The sequence below is a fragment of the Silene latifolia genome, chromosome X (assembly GCF_048544455.1).
Source record: "Silene latifolia isolate original U9 population chromosome X, ASM4854445v1, whole genome shotgun sequence".
NCBI lineage: Eukaryota > Viridiplantae > Streptophyta > Magnoliopsida > Caryophyllales > Caryophyllaceae > Silene > Silene latifolia.
This window is the reverse complement of record NC_133537.1, coordinates 63,408,075-63,413,886: the sequence shown is the minus strand read 5'-3', so window position 1 is coordinate 63,413,886 and position 5,812 is coordinate 63,408,075. Positions and strand designations below refer to the sequence as shown.

General features: G+C 37.7%; 1 long non-coding RNA gene across 1 annotated transcript; it reads right to left on the bottom strand.

The window, feature by feature from the left end:
• Positions 1-4,640: 4,640 nt before the first annotated feature.
• On the bottom strand, positions 4,641-5,062 carry LOC141621421 (uncharacterized). The gene is made up of 3 exons (XR_012532311.1): positions 4,975-5,062; positions 4,804-4,884; positions 4,641-4,707 (listed from the first exon to the last, which is right to left on the bottom strand). It is a non-coding gene; the product is annotated as an uncharacterized LOC141621421 (long non-coding RNA).
• Positions 5,063-5,812: the final 750 nt, after the last annotated feature.

Below are 5,812 nucleotides of genomic sequence, written 5' to 3'. Positions count from 1 at the left end.
TTCGTCCAAACCGAGATCACAAGGGAGGGAGTGGGCTTTCACTTTCTCCTTATTTGTAACTCGTGGTCCGACTCAAAATGCTAAAATGTATATGACGGGATTTTATTATAAATCGTCACCGGTTATCGGTTATTAAAATATCAACTAGTAACATGACTCAGTCGATATATTAATACTTGTCCGACAATGACAATATTGTATAATTAATTAATTCAATATACATTAATTAAATATAATCGTTTATATTCAATTTACGAATTAACTGCTTAATTCGCCTTAGCCATTATTATTTAATCCGTATTAAATAAATATCTCAACATCGCGTTTGACTAATTATTAGTCAATAATAACTCCGACTAACTGCTTAGTCATATTAGGCATCAACATGATCGTATTTTCATACTTGTCACATCTCTCAAACGTATCCTATAGGTGTGACTTTTAGGGACCAGTTGATCACCGCCATCTGTATGACAATAACGTCAAACTTATCTAGCAAGCCAACCGTTATTGATAAACGTGGACCAATTGATAATAATACAAAAGTATACCCTTTGATCCTTTTAGAGATTTAAATGTTATTGCACTAACTGTAGAGGACACCAGCCCCAACAACTATTGCTAAGATCCTTCAATCGGGCTTCTTTTGGCCTACCATGTTCCAAGATGCTAGGGAATTCATTCTCCATTGTGATGCTTGTTAATGAACGGGAAATATTTCTTAGAGGAATGAGATGCCACAACGAGGAATATTGGAGGTGAAAATCTTCGATGTTTGGGGTATCGACTACCAAGGACCGTTTGTGACATCTAAGGGAAACAAATACATTTTTGTGGCCGTTGACTATGTTTCAAAATGGGTACAGGAAATTGCTACCCCAATCGATGATGCCAAAACGGTCACCAAACTCTTCAAGAAAATAATCTTCCTAAGGTTTGGAGTCCCTAGAGCAATCATAAATGATGGAGGGACACATTTTCATGAAAAGAAACTCACATCCCTTTTGATCAAATATGGTGTTCAACATAGAACCGGCTTGGGATATCATTCTCAAACAAGCGGTAAAGTTGAAGTTTCAAATAGAGAGATCAAGCAAATTCTTGAGAAGGTTGTCAACAAGACTCGTAAGGATTGGAGCATGAAGCTTGATGACGCTCTTTGGTCTTATAGGACGGCCTATAAGACTCCCATAGGAGCGTCCCCTTACAAACTTGTCTATAGGAAAGCATGCCACTTGCCAATTGAGCTAGAATACAAAGCTTTTTGGGCAATCAAAGCTCTCAACCTTGATCTCAAACTAAGTGGTAAAAAGAGAATGATGCAAATCCAAGAGTTGGAGGAATTTTTACTACAATCTTATGAGAATGCCAAAATCTACAAAGAGAGGACAAAGTTGCTTCATGACAAGAGAATCAAGCAAAAGGCCTTGCACAAGGGAGACAAAGTCCTTCTTTTCAACTCCCGATACCGACTCTTTCCCGGGAAATTGAACTCTAGATGGATGGGTCCCTATGTGATCACCGAGGTAGGAAAATATGGAGACTTCGAGATAAGGTCAGAAGATGGGACAATTTAAAGTCAATGGCCAAAGATTGAAACTATATTATGAAGGAGCATTCATTAGAGAGGTCGAGGTCACCTACCTCGGGCCTCCTCCCCCATGAGAAGATCATTAAAAAGAGAGTTTGGTGGAGTCCTCTCCAAACCACCACTTGCAAATATACTAACTCTTCTTACTTGTATCTTTAACTTTATTGCATTTTTTTCATAAGCATGATTCTTGCCATGAGAGTAAGTGAGGGAGGGTCACTAACCACTTTTTATGAATGAAGGATTTAGAAATTCAAGTGTGGGGGAAGCACTTTCACCGAATGAAGAATAAAGAAGAAATAGGATCAATCCGAGCGTTCCGTAAGGAATCCGCTCGACCTAGTTGAAGATCCGAGCATTCTGGGAGAAAGACACTCGTCCTGAGAGAGCTGGAAAAGAAATTTTTGGTCTGACTAAAGATCCGAGCGTCTCCATAAATAATCCGCTCGTCTCAGTCAAGACGGTCGTCTTACCATGTATCCGCTCGTCCTGATTGTATCAATTTCTGGGATTTCATCCTGACAGAGAATCCGAGCGTCCTCAGAAGGATCCGCTCGTCTCCGTGCAGAAATACGCCCGTCCCGTGAAGAATCCGCTCGTCTCCAAGAGCTATGATTCGAGCGTCTCATGCTCGAGCCGCTTGTCGCCCTACCGTCCTTTTCTTCTATTTTCTCGCCAATTAAAATCCCTCCCCACCACACATTTCCTGACACCTCACTACTACAGATACAGCCTATAACAACGGGTAAAAACCGTTGTAAAATCAAAAAGCGGACGTTGTTAAAGCGGCCGTTGTAGAAGGTATTTACAACGGTTTGCTTATTTAGTGAAACCGTTGTCTAAAGTATTCACCACGGTTAAAAGCCGTTGTTGTTGGGTGTTCTCCGTTGTGGAAAGTGTTTCAAAATTTTGGAGGGAATAATATAACAACGGTTGTCGTATGTATAACCGTTGTTGTAACTTTCCCTCCAAAATTGTGAAGTCTTTTGACAACGGGTTTATGGTACATACCCGTTGTTGAAATTTTTAGTAACAACGGTTCTTTGTTTAATACCCGTTGTTGTAATTTTACCTCCAAAATTGTGAAGACTTTTAACAACGGTTCTTCGATTAAAACCTGTTGTTGAATATTATGCTTGGGTATTTGTGAATGTCATTCGAAATCGGTGTTATTTTTATTAACCGTTGTGAAAGTTATTCACAACGGTTTTTTTAGTAACCGTTTTTATTACAAACTCCTAATGTTTTGAAAAAATAAATTTGTTTCATGCTATTCAAAAACCTGCGTATATGTCGCAAGAAACCATATACCAAAGACCAAAGATAAATCACAAATTTGGGTTCATCGAACTCAATAGATTCAATTCAACCACAACAAAGAATCGCATCATATATATATATATACTTACAAGGAGTTGAATTTACATGAATTAATCATTCCCTAACTTCAACAAAAAATTTACTAATAAGTTGATCTAAACTCTGAGTATCATGCATTTCTAATATATTCTAAGACGTAGTTGCCCCACATGTCTCTTACCTCGTCTATATCTACACTTGAGTACTTGCTCAATCTGTTGACGGGTTGATTGCATACTCATGGGAAAAACAAAGAGAAGACATTATGGTATATATAGCAGAAAGCAAGACAACATTAGCAACATCATGGTATATATAGCAAAGAAGCAAGACAACATTAGCTCTAATTTAAAAAAAAAGTAATAAACACATGTTTAAATTATTACTAACCTTTTCTGGAATAACGAGATATCTTCGCCTAATAATCTCCAACATGAACCGACAAGTGTAGTATCCACATTGTATGCTATCCGGCTGGCGAGGGGCCTATTATTACATAAAAAAACAGACGAGAGAAGGCTCACATCGTCAGAATCTTGAACTTTAGGTATTGTATTAGTATTAAACACAGATTTTGCACTTAATGTTATTGTATTTGAGCACGTACCCTCGTTATCGTAATATAATCGGGGCCAACATCGAAATCTTCCGTGGGTTGATCCTGCTCGTTTGCTCTTTTCTTCTTAAAGGCCATTTTTTTAAAAAATAAAAAAGGAGGCAGAAACTAATTTTTTTAGGGGCAAAAATATGAAAGAGCTTTTTTCTATAAATAAAAAATGAAAATGTTATTATAAATAAATCAGTATTATAAACATACATATTAATCAAGTGCTTAAAAGTCTCGCTTGGTTGATGATGTAAAGAGTCCAACCGTAAAAACTTTATTCCTTGTCGGCATGATGGCTGCTAGCACCCAATGAGTCCTACATCAAGAGACATCATCATTATTAACAAGTACATATATTAGTTATGAAAATGCAATTGTAGGGGGAAACGTAATATTAATTTGTTTATTACCCTTTTTCATTATAAGCGCCAAAAATCAGCTTCTTGGTTGTCGCCAATTGCTGAGCAATATAATCTACCCGTTGTTCGAACGAGAAATCCGGAATAAATAAAGATAAAACATAGGGGCACAGGAATCCGTATTGATCAGATGGAATATTCTTCTCGGGGATCACTCTCAATTTCAATATCCTACATTATTACGGTATTAATTCCGGTATTTAAAACACTATCTAGTAGTCCGAATATTAGACTATGAAATTATTTATTAAGAAACTTACTTCATCCAAACAAATATGTGTGCTATATCAATCTGGTCTAGGCCAGCCCATACGCTAGCGGATCCCATGATATAAGCGCTTGGCGCTCATCCCCTAGAATATCCTCCTCGAGCGGAATAACTATCAATTGCTCGGTGGCTATGCGATGGCCACCTCCTCATGCGTCTCATCATCGTCACCGTTCTTACTTTTTGCATGTAATCCTTCCCTTTATATTGTGTGGAGTTTAAACTCCTAACTTTCGTGTCCGGAAAGAATGAGTCTTTGATTTTGTGCTACTACCACCAGCCTACACATGTAGTAGATAATTAAAATAATAAAAAATCCAAAGGTAACATATCCTAGTTGGAGTAACAAAAATAAAAGCGTACTTAATTAAATACCTCGTCAACCCGCTGCTTTTCTCAATGATGAGGTAGTAGTAGCAGGTAAGACTGGTGGGGACTTAGGCTTATCAGTCTTTTTTGTCCCCTACACAAAATTACCATGCTTTTTATAAATACAGACAAAATATAAATAAAGGGAGCGAGGTTAATTTTTTAAAAAATGGAGAAGTTAATTAAATACCTCATCAAGTTGTTGTGAAGTCGAGGTCGTTGGCATGTCTGTGGACTTAGGCTTATCCGCCAAAGCCGTCTTTTTTGTTCCCTACAAAAAAAAAAATAACATATAAATTTAACATATAAAAACATTCAACAATTAAAAATGTAACATATATATAAAGGTATTTCTTCTAACCCCAACTGCTTTCCGCTGCTGAGGCGGCGGAGATATCTTCGCCAAGTAGATGTGAGTTTCAGGCCATTGGATGAAACTTCCAAGCGCATCTCCCGTAATGGTAATGTCGTCACGAATCGGGACAGGCGGTTGAAAGTTTTCATGGCCTGGAAAAACGTAGTAGTTATCTCTACTATTCTATGATTCGGCAAAAGTTTTTCGCCATGAACTACGCTTTCATTATTTGCAGATTTGGTTTCTACGAGACCCCGCCAACACGCACATGTGGCTTTTCGGTTTTAGGGTCGCAAGAATAATCGGCCTCTTGTTTACGGCCTAAAGAATATACACATACATTATTATATCTTTGCAAAACGCTTGACAAAGATTCAAAAGATTTTGCAAAAACGCTTTCTGTCTGAGGCCGATTTTTGCACAAACTTCAGCATTCATATAAATTTAACTAATTAAACACTTCATGCATACCTTACAAAAACAGGAACTGACTTGAAGGGGATGTATGCTGTTTTCCATCAGCCGTCTTCTCAAGTTGCATCTCCTTTTCAGACCCATTATTTACCTAATAAAATTAACCAATTCAATGGCACCATGTCAGAAGTTATAGCATTAGAGCTGGCAGTGAACACACCCCCTGATCTTACCCAAAAAAAAAAAACAAAAGAAAAATAAGGAAGTATTAGGTACCGATCGGCTTTATTTGTTACAACTTCGAAGCATTATTAGGTACCGATCTTTCTCGAATCTCGTTGACCGATACTTCCTTCTCATGTATTGCCAAGGTAGTAGCGGCCTCTTGACCAATCTGTTGTACCTTATTATTACCCCCTTTAGAAATGAC